At 38.4% G+C, this 15726-nt stretch overlaps 1 protein-coding gene and 1 pseudogene across 1 annotated transcript in view; one reads left to right on the top strand and one right to left on the bottom strand.

Moving 5' to 3' along the window:
- VAV3 (vav guanine nucleotide exchange factor 3) overlaps positions 1-15726 on the bottom strand; it is a 359026-nt gene that overhangs the window by 276046 nt on the left and 67254 nt on the right. The window lies entirely within an intron of this gene.
- LOC123860754 (U2 spliceosomal RNA) lies at positions 12985-13096 on the top strand (annotated as a pseudogene).

Raw genomic sequence — 15726 nt, 5'->3', positions numbered from 1 at the left:
TTTGGTACCATGTCATATTTCTCAATTTTTTACCATGACTTACCATCCACTAATAACCCTTGCTTTGATTATTCCACTTGGGACTACAAAAGAGTGATCTTTCTGATTCTATCATTCCTTCCATAATTATTAGCCGGTATTCTTACAAAAAGAGCTTTCACTGCCCTCCCTCCCACCCTTTTTACTTGTGTAATAATCACCATCATTTTTTTTTTTTGATGTTCATATTGTCCCAAATTTGGCCATTTTGGGGTTCCTTCAAACTGGTTCCTGTGTCCTTTTAACAGAACGCCATTTTCTTCATTTTCTTAAAAATCCAGTTATCCCAAATCCACATCATATGTTCTTTGCTCTAGTTCTGGAATCAGCTATTTATCCAAGCAAGTCCATTCCCACTTACATGGCAAATGGTATTTAGAAACAAAAGTCTGAGCACCAGGCTGCTCCCAGATTACCTGAGCCAATTTTATCAAACAGACCAATAACTCCTTCCTTTGCTTAAGCAATCTATCACAACAGAAAGAATTAATGTAAACAAGATTGGCCTAAATGATCTCTAATGTACCACTCAGATAATTCTACAATTTTCTTTGTGGAATGCTTAATAAACCAACTCTTATCTTACTCTGCTAAGATGAAGGAAAGTTGAATTTATTGAAGATGACTGATGAACACACGAGCTTGTTTTATGCTTAGAGATGTGATTGGTGTTTTGACATTATTATTTCAGTATAAGTTTTTTCTCCCCAGTTTATAAATTCTTTTAGATTAGTAGCCATGGATAGTTCTTTGTATCATCTGTGGTAGCATAAAACATTCTGACTTCAGAGATGGTTTACGACACACAAGGACAAATATATCTCATTATTTCATAACCAAACCTCGTGTTTGATCAAAAATTATACAACTCTGCTAAAGCATTTAATTTATATGAGGTAACTTCAGGACTTTTTAGAATTTAGAATTCAAATTTTAAGAATCAGAGTTTTAAATAGTTTCAGGATTTTTTAAATATTAAATGTATCCACACAACACAGTTACCAAAATTAAAGATATACAAAAGTCTAAACAGCAGTTTCTCATTTAACAAATATTACTGAGGTGCAGATTATATGCTAGGCATCATAAAACTTCATAAAACATACCTCCAATTGGGTACTGCTTTAATTTATTAAACACATGTTAATGGAATGAAACTGCCAAGAACTATGTATTTTTAGAAAGCCGGTATGACCCAAACTGCCCTCAGAAGAGTTATCCTGGTCAGGCAGAGCATCCAGACCAGTAAATGCACAATTACACAGTATGTGGCAACTGCCATAAAGAAAGCATTCAAGGTTCTTTGGGAGTCCCGGAATATCAGAGACAGCTTTCTGGAATAAGTGACAGATGAGATGAGAGCTGAAGTGGAGGTGAGAGTCAACGAAAAAACAGGAAGAGTGGCTGACATTCAGGGACAAGAAAGGAAGACGCCAGACTTGGGGTACAAGGAAGTACCGGGTAAACGGCACAGCATGTGTATGAGCACAAGATGAGGCATGGACTGCTGGGGGCAATGGAAGCGGTATCGAATGGACACAACCTTCTGGAGGGCAGCAGTGACACTGGGGTTGGAAAGGGGAGCTGGAAAGGGAAGCCAGGGTTTACAAGGCATGCCAAAGGGATGTGGGCTTTCTCCTAGAAGACATGGTAAGGTTCAAGGGTTTTAAATAGGAAGGTAGAACACTCAGCTTGCATTTTATGTGTATTATTATAGTAATTTTTGAATGTGTACTATGTACCAAGCTCTGTGCTCATGTTTATGTCCTTTAACCCTCATGACAACTCAAATCAGGAAAGTTTTCATTTTCTCTTTCATGCATACTGAGTTTATTCAAGGTTATATAACTGCATTTGCCAAAGTAAGAGAGTCATGATTCAAATCCAGACACTCTTGCTACAGAGCCCACATCCTTAACTACTGTGTTATACTAGCTCCCTTTTGCAGTGTGCAGATTAAACATTTTCTTTTCTCTTTATTAGGGAGATGATATGGGTTAGGTGGGCAAGACAGGGCAGTTAGGATGCTGCCATATTAATTTAACAAAAAGATTATGGTGATCTGAATCATGGAACGCTACATCAAAAACTAATGACATACTGTATGGTGACTAACATAATAAATATAAAATTAAAAAAAAAATAAAAAACACCATGAGACCGAAAACAACAACAAAAAAGATTAGGGTGATTTGGACTAGGATAGTAGGAGGAGGAACTGAAAAACTCTATGAAGTAATATGGAAAGGAAATACCCAGTAACTGATGAGTATGTGTGGGGTGGGTGGGGAGAGAGAGGAGAGAGAAGAATCAGGAATTATATCCATAGCTCTGTCGTGGGCTCTGCACCTACAGTAAAGGCACTCACTGGAAATGGTAGCTTAGCAGCTGGGGGACAGGGTGTGTGAAAAGGAGCCACAGATGGGAGACAGTTAGCTCTTGTCTTCACGTCTGGAAAGACCCAGTAATGAGAGGGTCTAGGCAGCATCTCGGCAATATCCAGTAATGAGTGACATATTCTAACAGCAAAGGCATCAGTCTTCAGCCACCACACTCACCCTCTCTGCCCCTTCAGAAACACATGAGCAGCCTGCTTATTTACTACAAGTGGAAGAATTAAAATGGTGGAGAAGCACTCAGTAGATGCAGATAACCTTCAAAGAAATTTTAGCACCATCAAGGTCTAAGACACCCCCAAATTACCCAGAGCTCTCCAGATTAGATACCGTTTCATCACCAGATAGTTACCACAACAGACAAGGCTTTTCAAGGTGCAACCTCCTACACAACCCTTCAACGCTAGCAACAGTGATGATCCAGAAAGGAAACGTTTAAAGGTCAGGCTGCGAAAGCTCACTATTCAGCTCTGAGACGTTCTCTTCCCCCTACTCCTTTTACAAGGTGTACGGTTGCCTCTTTCTCTATGTGCGTTAGAGCTATTTTGACTTTCTCAATGATATGGGCACAAGCAGGATCGTTTCTCTTTTTTATCTGAAAAAACTGAGCATCGACTTCTCTAAAATTGTGAGCAAAAAACGGACCAGTTGTGTTAACTGACGCTACGTAACAGGAAAAAACCTCCACAGTTTATTGTGAAACGAGCTACTTCAATCCCAACTGAGAAATGGTATCTCGTGGGAAGGCTGGTGATTTCTAATATAGCTTCACAGCCACCTACACTTGCTGACTTACTGCAGTTTTCACAAGGACCACCAACAGTCAAGCTGCATGATGAAGACAGAAGTTCTCGGGGTCTCATTTCTTTTTTTGTTTTAAGATTTTATTTATTTATGGGGGGTCAGAGGGAAAGGGAGAAGCAGACTCCCCGCTGTGTGTGGAGCCAACTCAGGGCTCAATCCCAGGACCCTGAGATCAAGATCTGAGCTGAAGGCAGATGCTTAACCATCTGAGCCACACAGATGCCCCTTGGGGTCTCATTTCTTGATGGAACGCTCATTATCCCATTTGAAGGAGAGACTGAATTTGAGAGTTTAACATAATTTGAATTATGAGTGGCTGTTAATGAGCTGATTGACAGTTTTGAAAGGCATGGAAGAGATCACGATGAAGCCTATTTACAAACTTTAAGGTACAGGAGTTTTCTTTTGTTAGCCGAGCCTCAGCTTAGACTTGGTCAAGCTCTGCCTAGTACCCCTGTCATCCTAACTCCTCCTCTATCCCTTTCCAAAGGAATCAATCATCCTTTGCAGAACTAGAAGGCAGGAAGACATGGAAGAAAAACAGCAATAAATCAAGTTTCTCTCTTATTGGGGTTTTCTATTTCTGTCCCTTTGGCCATATCTTCTCTCTCTCTCTCTTTACATCTGCCTTTTTAAAATTAAGAGAGCTAAATTCTACATCTTTTGGGGAAAAAAACCAAAAGGGAAAGAAAAAGTATAACTTTTATTTGTATAGGGACTCTGTCCTTTTCCCTTGTAACTCAGCAGATCCCAACAGAAGGGGCACTATCACCACTGCTCTGTAAAGAAATCATATCTGTAGATGCCTTCTGAAATTATAAAATAATGATGCTGCACTTAGCATCCGTTCAAGACTGCACAGTAGCTTCAAATAATTTTCTTATTGATCCTATTATTATAAATAAATGAAGACCCTAAAAAACACACAGGGAAGAAGTCCAGAAAGGGAGGGGAGTTGTTTTCCTAGCTCCAATTTTGTGCTCCTCCATTTTCAATAAACTAAAAGGCATGTTGATGGCTGTCCAGGCTACAAAGGATTTTTTAAAGGATAAAAAAAATTAATAAATATAGTCATTTAATAACATTTAAAGTTGCAGGGTTTTTTTTTTCTTCAATGATTAAAACTTTTATGGGTCATATGTAAATTTATGAAAGTGATCAAGCTCTAAAATGTAGGCCTAATTGTAAGAACACATGCATCCCATATACTCGGTAGCACTCTGGCTCACACTTGTGATAATAACCATCTTGACCATTCTCCCAACTATGGCCACATGAAATCAACATTTGCAAGTAGAGACTACATTTATTTCACCTATGTATCCATACAGCTATTGTAACAGACAAGTGGTTTTAATAAATAATGAACAATTGATGATGCAGTTTATATGTTTAAAAAAATAAATAGCAACCATTCCTTGGTAGCCAAGGAACTCACGGGGAAATTTTACATTAAATTGTCGTCATATCCTCTTACTTATATGTTAGTGTATCAATAGGTACTCTTTATTAAAGTACCCCCAAGAACTTTAGAATTTGGTGATCTTAATAATTATAAATAAAGATTTTAAATTATTAAGCAGTTATGTTCTTAAGCATCATTTCTAGTCTGGGTTGCCAGCCTCTGGTGTATATTCAATGGTAGCCTGCTAACAGATTTTCAGGATTCCTGGGCAGCTGTCACCATCATACACACAGGCTCTTTGGTACTTTCATCAGCCCTTGTCCTCAAAAGAGGGAGCACTGTACCCCTCTCCCTTGGCAACAACTTCGACCCTTAGTTACAAAGGTTATCTACCAACCCCAGCATTAGCCCTTGGACACAGAAAAGGTTAACAAACAGCATTCAATTCTCCTTATGTGTTTCTAGTCTTTGGACTGAAAAACTGAATGCCTGGGAAGTGCAGAGGTCAAAATTAGCCTGAAACATCTATTTTACTAAGTTCATTAACCTGCTAAAGAAAGCACTGTACGTCAATGCCTTTAATGAGAAAAATTAACACTCAACCATATTGTTATCTGGAATACAGCTAGCCCAAAGCACACTAAAAATGGCCCAGTCTCCATTCTAGAGAAGACTTGCTTGCAGGGTTCCCTATTACAGGTATGCAAAAAATAATAAATAAAAAATAAAGGCATTTCTTTTTGCACAGACCATTAAGAGGTAAGAGACCATGCAGTAGCTAAAAGTCAGGCTTTTGATCGTGGGGGCAACAGTAACAATGTAGCTACAGTAGCAGTGACAGTCATAATCAGAGTAGAATGGAAGTAGTCATAGTAACAGCTGAGCCTTGGCAGCGAGAGTAACAATCAGAATAGCATGGGAGTCGTGGTAGTAACAGTTTGGCAACAGCAGCAGTGCTAGTAATCCGGGCGGAATAGCAGCAGAGGTGGAAGGCAGAGTGGCAGTGAAGGTGGTTACCCGCTGCTCAGGCAATCGTGCCAGATGAAAACCAGAGTCTCCTGTGCCCTTATTCTAGGTGGGAAATGGACTGTCCTTCCAAGGAAGAGCATCCTTGGAACAGCATACCGGCCAAGAAAGCCATTCCCCGTGAAGCAGAAACTAGAATCCTGTGACCCTGTTACCACAGAAGGAGAGGAGCTGTGGTGATTCTTCATTAGAGACAACATTCAAAATGAGGAAAGAGCTTATGGACACAAATCTGGGTTGCTTTTAGAGAGGAGCCCTACAAATCCATGAATCCAGATAATGAGAATGAAACTTAGTGTTAGAGTCTGATCTAAAAGGAAAAGAGCTGTATACAAAAAAAAAAAAAAAAGAGGTCTGACTGCAGGCAACCCCGCCTCATGTACTTCCTTCCCCTACAAATAGCCACCTGAGAAAGCAGCCACCGGGGTCCTCACATGTCCCTGAGGAGTCCCCACCTTCTCCATCCTTTGCTGCTTAACTCCCTATGTCCACCTCACTCCGTGGTACAGCCAGAGCAGGCTTTGAGTAGTAGGAGATCCAGAAGGGAAGTAGAAAACAGAGGCGAAAGCCTGAGTCCCTCCCTCCTCATTTAATCTGCCCTTGATGCTATGGGGTAGGTACTACTATAACTCCCATTTACAGATGAGGCAACTGAGGCACAGAGACGTGAGATACGTGGCCTTAAGTCACATGGCTGGTAAGTGGTGGAGCAAGGTTTCAAACCTTGCCTCCGAAGTCCAAAGTCCACGCCTTTCACAACTAGGACATTCTATCTCCTTCCGGGCAGACACTGCCCCAAGCAAGGGAGCTGGGGGCCAAGGTCCTGCCCTCCAGGGGATGAGAGGAGAGATACAAAGGAGCAGAGAGCATTTTGATTCCAGTGTAGTAAGTAGAGAGGCAAGCATCAGGTTTAGTGGGAGCCCAAAGGAAGAACAACCATCCGATGCAGGGGGGTAGGTTAAGATTCACTCCACCAAGGAAGTGGCTGAAATGAGTGTCCAAGAATGAACAAAAGGTCATGATAAATGGGACCTGGTGAGAAGCAAAGGCCTAGCTTTGGGGAGGAAATGCAGTATTTCACGTGGCCTGCATAGCCAGTGCAGGGAAGAGAGCATAGGAGATGAATGGCTGGAAAGCTAGGCAGGGGCCAGATCCCAAATGGAACTCAGGATTCACTTCCCAGAGAGGACAAGGCAATGCATCATAATAATGCTTAGACTCTACAAACAATAGCAAGTGATAAATGTGTATGTCCCACATATGACACTAAGCACTTTCCATGAAGTATCTCAGTTACTACATACAACCCTATGAGGAAGACACTATTATTATACTCTACACATAAGGAATGGAGACACAGTAAATAACCCAAGGTCAATGTAGAGCCAAATCCACCCCCTGCCAGCACTGCCCCCTGGCAAGCTATGCTACATCCTTGAACATAGGGGGTCATGGAGGGGGGGGGGGGAGGGGCAATGGCAGGCTCTATAACAGCAGTAGGACCAGACTTCAGGCACCTGCCAGCTTAAGCAAACTTGGGGTCTACCCCAAGGAAAGCAACTAAAAATGAAGAGTAACACATTTCCTCAAGTAATTTCAACTTCAGAAAGAAGATGCATTAAAATAAACAAATAAATAATAATAGTAATAAAAAGAAAAAAAGATGCATTTTGGAGGAAAAAACTCTTTGCTAAAAATAACAGTAACAACAAAATGTTTCAATTTCCATTCAGATCAGAATACTTAGCTCTAGACCATACAACCTACCTTCTTCCCTGCTTTCTTCCCTCACCTACAAGAGAGCATTCCTTATTTTATCTCCTAATGCCTTCCAGTAGGCTTCTTCTACACATAATTACATACATTCTATATAACTTTGAACAAATTTGAAATGACTGAATAACTTTGGAACAATTATTCTCCTATATATCAAACATTGTTCTTTTGTGCCAAATTACATTCTGTTTTCTCCCCATATTTCTAACCTAATTGTTATTCTATCTGTACCCACACTCCTCCCAATTTAGTATCACCCCAAATTGTAGGCAAATTATACTTCTCACTTTTGATTTTACTACCTGAGGGACTTCTTTATGATTTATGCTCCAAGTTTTAGCTCTGTCCACAATTTCACAAATTTTATTAAAATAAGCTGTAGTTTTTCCAAATTAAATAGGAGTACACTGGGTCTGCACTAAAACACTGTTAATACAAGATCTGAACTAAAGAACAGATTTATATCTGACCCATATCATATGTATCATACATATTATCCATATGTTTATATATACATGTGCATACACACAACTTTTTTGTTAATACCACTACTTCTATATAATATTTCCTTCTGAAAATATTAACCAAGTAGAACACTTAACCAAGTAGAAATACATCCTAATTGAGTATAGAAAATGCTCCTTGTTTCCACCACCCCTCCCCACCCTTTTCTTAGCCTTCCAATAAACTCTGCCATCTTTATAACCAGGAGATCTGTACTCTGTTTAGAAAACCTAATAACCAGGGGCACCTGGGTGGTTCAGTTGGTTAAGTGTCCAATTCTTGATTTTGGCTCAGCTCATGGATCTCAAGGTTGTGAGACTGAGCTCCACATCAGGCTCCGCATTGTACGGGGAGCCTGCTTATGATTCTCTCTTTCCCTCTGCCCACCGCTTGTGTTCCCCCAGTCTAAAATAAATAATAAAATCTGTTTAAAATATATATACATAAAAAAACCTGCTAACCAATCACCAATACTTCTCACAACAGTGTCACCACACCTGTCTCAAACTCAATATATTAAGTTTTTAGTGGCAATAGAAAATTCTAAAAAATAAATGGATGTATCAACCCAAGTTCTGTTAACTCCCAGTTAGATACCTTGAATCCTCCCTTTCAGTCAAATTTCCCAGTAAACTTATTTCCAATGAATTAAATGTTTCATCCTTTTAAAAATTTTTGAGTGTAGCTGACACACAATGTTACATTTGTCTCACGAGTACAACACAGTGATTCAACTTCTCTATTTGTTATGCTGTGTTCACAAGTGTAGCTACCATCTGTCACCAAACAACACTACTACAATATTCATTGATTGTATTCCCTATGCTCTACCTTTTAATCCTGTAACTTATTCATTTCGTAACTGGAAGCCTGTATCTCCCAATCCCCTCCACCCATTTTGTCCATCCCTCCCCTCTGGAAATCATCAGTTTGTTCTCTGTATTTATAAGTCTGATTCTGCTTTTTATTTTAGTTTTTAGAGTCTACATGAGTGAAATCATATAGTATTTGTCTTTCTCAGCCTGACTTATTTCACTTAGCATTACACCCTCTAGATCCATGTTGTTGCAAATGGCAAAATTTCATTTTTATGGCTGAATGATATTCCATTATATAGATATATAGATATATAGATAGATATATAGATATATAGATATATATATACACCAATCATCTTTATCCATTCAACTATGAATGGACAGTTTACTTCCATATCTTGGCTATTGTAAATAACACTAAAATAAACATAGGGGTCCATGTATCTTTTCAAATTAGTGTTTCCCTTTTCTTCGAATAAATAACAAGTAGTGAAATTATTAGATATATTTCTATTTTTAATGTTTTGATAAACCTCCATACTGTTTTCCACAGTGGCTGCACCAATTTACATTCCCAACAATGCACGAGAGTTCCTTTTTCTTCCATATCCTCACCAACACTTGTTTCTTGTCTTTTTTTTAAAAAAGATTTTGTCAAAGAGACAGCGCGCACAAGCAGGGGGAGTGGCAGGTAGAGGGAGAAGCAGGCTCCCCGCTGAGCTAGGAGCCCAGTGTGGGAGTCAATCCCAGGACCCAGGGATCATGACCTGAGCTGAAGTCTTAACCGACTGAGCCAACCAGGCATCCCTGTTTCTTGTCTTTTTGATACTAGCCATTCTGACTGGTGTGAGGTGACATCTCATTGTGGTTTTGATTTGAATTTCCCTGATGATTAGTAATGTTGAGCATCTTTTTCACGTTTGTTGGCCATCTGTAGGTCTTCTTTGGAAAAATGTCCGGTCCTCTGCTCATTTATTAATTGGATTATTTGTGGGGTTTTGATGTAGGGTTGTATAAGTTCTTTATATATTTTGGATATAACCCCTTATTGTACATATCATTGCTCTCCCATTCAGTAGGTTGATGGTTTCCTTTGCTGTGCAGAAGCTTTTTATTTTGATGTAATCCCAATAGTTTAATTTTGCTTGTTTCTCTTGGCTTAGGAGACATAGCTAGAAAAATGCTGCTACACAGCCAATGTCAGACTTACTGCCTATATTCTCTTCTAGGATTTTTATGGGTTTAGGTCTCCCATTTAGGTCTTTAATCCATTTTGAACTTATTTTTGTAGATGGTGTAAGAAAGTGATAGATTCACTTTTTTGCACTTAGGTATCCAGTTTCCCCAACACCATTTGTTGAAGAGACTGTCTTTTCCCCAATGTACATTCTTGCCTTGTCACAGATTAATTGACCACATTAGCATCAGTTTATTTCTGGGTTTATTCTATTCCATTGATCTATGTGTCTATTTTTGTGCCAGTACCATACTGTTTGATTACTACAGCTTTGTAGCCTATCTTGAAATCTGGAATTATAATACTTCCAAGCTTTGTTTTTCTCAGGATTACTTTAGATATTCGGGGTCTTTATGATTCCATACAAATCTTAGTATTATTTGTTCTAGTTCTGTGAAAAATGCTGTTGGTACTTTGATAGTAAGAAAAATAAGATAGGCAATCCCTAAATCTAATACCTTTATTCCTGCAGTCTCCAAATCTGTACCCATCTCAGCCATTTTTCCAAAGACTGAATATACTTTTAGGTCATAAAATTTCTTGAACAGACTGTACTAGATCATTCTAGAATTCTCTGTATTAGATCATTCTAAAACTCTCTTGTTGCTAGATACATAATTATAGGCTATTTCTTCAGCAGTAGTTATCTATTGCCACTGTAGTCCTACAAGGTAGATGTGGAGGTTTTTGTGAGGGGTTTTAATTTTGTTTATCTAATACCAATTCAATACTGTGTTATATGATTTTTAAACTAATTCACAAATGTAGTTACTCTGCCTAGAATGGCATTTCTGTAGGAAGACTGCTGTCCTATCATGGATGCTCTTCAAGCCCTTTGTCCTACTGCAATTATTGGTAGTGTCCCTTTCATTAAAAAAAAAAAAAAGTTCTTGCGTAATAGATTAGTTATTCTTCCTTTCTTTTTCCTGTCCTTAGAATATTCCTCATCCTTCAGAACACCAACTTAAATTACACTTCTCTATTAAGTTTTCCTTAACAACTCCGGATAAGGCTTGTCATTCTTTCTCAGATCATTTTATCATTTTAATCATGTCATTATAAAAATGCACCAAATTTTATAGCAACAGAATTTATTCATTTTTATATGTCCTGAATATAGCCTAACACAAGGCAAGTGCTACATATATAAGTATATATACACAAACATGTATACATGTACACATACATACACACATACTATACATACTGGATACACAGGGGAATAACCAGGAACAACGAACCTGGATACAAGTCCTGACTCTGCCATCAAGAATTGGGTGGCTCTAAGGAAGTATAGGAGTTAAGAATGGATTCAGGGGTCACATATGCTTACGCTTAAATCACCCACCCACTGGCTAAGTAAACTTAATAAGTTTACTTGACTTCTAAGCCCCAAACTATAAAATGTAGATAATTCTATCTTCTTCAATAGGATAGTACTCAGTCTAGTGAAATTATGCATGTGAAGCATAATTTTAGTACAAACTGTTCACTAAATCTGGCTTACTGCTATTTATTGGCAAGTGAATACCAATGAAATAAAACATATTCCTAATTTTATATGATTAATATGTCATAATGGAATGCCATTGTTGCTGGAATTGTCATCATTAGGCAATCATTTAACCCACATGAGTCATGGTTTCTCCATTTTAGAATGGGAATAATCGTATTTCCCTAACAAGTCTGTTGTATTAGGTGAGATCATCTATGAGAAATTCAAGTTCCATTATTCATTTCATTCACTAAGCACTGGCTGAGTGCCTAGTGAGTGCTAGGCACCTTGTTAAACAGGATGATTCCAAAGATACAAGATGAGTAACCAGGATAGATGCCAAAGATACAGGACAAGACGGACAAACCCCTTCTCTCAGGAAGTTCAAGGATCAGCACGTAACCTTAAGGGCCTGTAGATAGGCGATGATCATTACTATTCTCTTCACTTGCCTGTAAACTTTCTCTGATTTTTCTTTCTTTCCAACTTTATCTTACTATCTGAATCTAGACTATATTTAAAGTGTTACATAACTTATATAGGAAAAAAAGTCAAAATTAACTTATGAAATCAAAAGGGGATAAACTACTATATATCTATAAAGACTGTAATAAATCCACTCATATGCATTCATTAAAATTATAGGAATTCTATGATATTATTTTGTAAGTAAATATTTCTCCCTGAATTTCTACAAATCAAGTATTAGGCTTGCTAAGGTTATATTCCATACTCTCAAGTCCAAAGAAGACAATGATAGCCTTTTCTTAGCCTAGATTTTCCCCATTCCTATACCCACTAAAGAATAAATTCTTTTCGGGCGCCTGGGTGGCTCAGTCGTTAAGCGTCTGCCTTCGGCTCAGATCATGATCCCAGGGTCCTGGGATCGAGCCCCGCATCGGGCTCCCTGCTCCACGGGAGGCCTGCTTCTCCCTCTCCCACTCCCCCTGCTTGTGTTCCCTCTCTCGCTGTGTCTGTCAAATAAATAAAATCTTTAAAAAAATAATAATACTTTTCTCCAGCTTCACTCAGATATGTTGATACATAACATTGTGTAAGTTTAAAATGTATAATAATTTGATGCACCATTACAAAATTATTACCATCATAGCATTAGCTAACACTTCCATTACATCACATAATTTCAGTTTGTTTTTTGTCCTATACCCATCTTAAATGCCAGCATTAGTATTTCAATATTAGCTTTGTCTCTTTCCCAGACACCTACCTGTATAGGGTTTAGGATTAGCTAAGTGCTATCTGGCCTCTAGACGTTGGCTAATACAAAAAACTAGATGATTCCAGATGGAAACAACTAAAATAGCTCAACCAAAACCAGGAAGTGCAATAAAAAAAAATGAAAAACTTAGTCAAAGTTACGAAATCTCAAGTGTCATTCTACAAAGAAAATACTCAGATAAGTCAGAGGTCTAGAGAGTCAGTTATTGTATCACTAAACATTTTTATTTTAACACCATAATTTCATCGCTTCTCGGCCTTTTGGCTAAGATCAAGTGTAGTATCTGTTCTTATCAGTTTAACACCATAATTTCATTTTGGGACTTATTTTGTGATCAAGCTTCTAGAAAAATATTTTAAATGATTTTCTGTTAATACTTTGCTAGACCAATGTTAAATATTTCCTCCTTTTTAAAGTCTGACTTTTATAGGTCTAGGAAATTATATTCCCAGGACTACTCATCTCCGACTTTATAATAAAAAAAAATCACAGGGTAAAAGAGTTTGCTTATAAGTAATCTACTTTTGCAGAATCCATGTGTTCTTTTGAGCAAGGTTACCTGGAACCTATTTTTAAAAGATCATGCACCAAATGTGGCATTGTTCTTACTCATCACATCCAACTTTTCTCTAAGTAGGCTGCTACCATCATTAATATCCCCACAAGATTTTATTTTGTTATGTTAATCACCATATATAACATCATTAGTTTTTGATGTAGTGTTCCATGATTTATTGTTTGCGTATATCACCCAGTGCTCCATTCAATACGTGCCCTCTTTAATACCCATCACCAGGCTAACCCATCCTCCCACCCCTTTCCCCTCTAGAACCCTCAGTTTGTTTCTCAGAGTCCATAGTCTCTCATGGTTCATCTCCCCCTCCGATTTCCACCCCCCCTTCATTTTTCCCTTCCTACTATCTTCTTTTTGTTTGTTTGTTTTTAACATATAATGTATTATTTGTTTCAGGGGTACAGGTCTGTGATTCATCAGTCTTAGACAATTCACAGCGCTTCTATGTGAGATGAACGTCAAAGCCGCCTCCATGCAAGAACAGCTCATCGTGATAAAAGAAAGTCTCCTGACAAGTGAAGGTAAGTAGCACCAAAGCCAGTTAAGATGCATGCAGAATACTGATTTGGGCTGCAACAATCTAATGGCTGCCGAGGCCCTTCTTCAAAAGCATGTTCATAGTCAAATTATTTTCCATAATTAACCATAAATGGACTTTCCTTAGCATTTCAGGCTGTAATATTCACTAATGCCCACCTTCCAAGTAATGGCATATTAAATGCTTATTCCTTTAAATTTTCACACACAGATAACTTCAAGGAAAAAAAAAATCTCAGTTCTCACTGCACAGAGTGAATTTGAAAAACTAGATTAAAATGCAATTTTCAGTACTCAAGAAAATGTAATAAAAAAATAGAAATTTAAGAAGGCACCAATTTTTGTTAGGGAAAAAAAATCTATCATAAGACATTTTTCTTAACTGCAGAAAATTTCAGTAGAGGTTCTTAGACATCCCAATTAAAACGAGCCAAAATCTAATAAGAAAAGTGATACAAGTGCACCTGGGTGGCTCAGTCATTAAGCGTCTGCCTTCGGCTCAGGTCATGATCCCAGGGTCCTGGGATCGAGTCCCGCATCGGGCTCCCTGCTCCACAGGAAGCCTGCTTCTCCCTCTCCCACTCCCCCTGCTTGTGTTCCCTCTCTCGCTGTGTCTCTGTCAATAAATCTTAAAAAAGGAAAAAAAAGTGATACAATCTCATTGCACAAGAAACTTCATTATGATGAAATTAAGTGTTTGGAAAAATAAAGTTATTCCTAAATCTTGCCAGGCAACCCACAAAAAAGTGGGGTTGAGGGAACAGAGATTGGGGGGAAAGGGGTAAAAATCTGGTTTTATTACTTTCTACATAATTAAAAATTAAAGACAATAAATGCTTTCGTAGTAAATCATAATTTTAATAGCAGGTGTCAAATACTATGGTGTTTTACCTGTAAACTATGGAACAGTGGCTGAAAGAAATCTTAAGCTTCAAACAATTCACTCACAATTTAACTGAATTATCAAATGTATCTTCTCATTTTCTCCACAGAGGTACCCACAATGGCAAGAGAAAATAAACCATCTCTGGTGTCCTGGTTGCCTGAAGCTGCTAGTCCACCACACACTTAGAATTTCTTTATCATATGTAAACTTTGCCCTCTAGCCCATTAGATATTGTGCTTAATATAAAAGGTGTTGTAAATTATTTGCCAGTGATTCAAGCCACTCTCCCCTCCATGGCCCGAACCTCCCATAAAGTCTGCTACCACCAATCCAAGTGCCTACTGTGAGGGGCTGGGAGAGCAAAGAGAAACCAAGAGGAAGGGACCAATTATCTCAGTTTGAGATGTAGAAAAGAAAAGAATTGGGGAAGCAGGAGCAGGAACTGGGGGCCACCATGACTGGGAGAATATAAGCCTCAAGACTTCAGAGACTTCTCACAGAGGCATTGGACTTTTTTCGTCCTACAGGATAAAAAAAAGGGAACTAAAGTCAACCTGACTTACTCAAAGGTGAAGAAAACCACCATGAACATTTGGATTCTACTGATACTGTACTTGTAAAAGTGTTCCTTCACACCACTTGTCTGTGTAAAAGTAATGCAAAAATTTGAATAATTAACTAACATTTATACAGGTCTTACTATATGCCAGGCACTATTCTAAGCATAAGTATGTGCATATACACACACATATACACACTGTCACTCACAAAAATCCTTGAGGAAACTATCCCCACTTCACAGAGGAGGAAACAGATGCAGGGAAAGGTTCAACTCTTGCCGGACGTCATACAGCCAATAAGTGGAGAGCAAGGATTCAAACTGAAGCCTATGCTTCATAGTTACTATTCTACCCACCACGTTATGCTTTTAGATGTTCCAATGACAGAGAAGAGGAAATTTTAGGTGACTGGCTCCTTCACTCATTTCT

This window comes from Mirounga angustirostris, unplaced genomic scaffold (assembly GCF_029215605.1).
Source record: "Mirounga angustirostris isolate CCGP_5_RB_7025 unplaced genomic scaffold, mMirAng1.0.hap1 SCAF_4, whole genome shotgun sequence".
NCBI lineage: Eukaryota > Metazoa > Chordata > Mammalia > Carnivora > Phocidae > Mirounga > Mirounga angustirostris.
The sequence above is the reverse complement of the archived record's forward strand: the minus strand, read 5'-3'. Positions and strand labels throughout refer to the sequence as shown.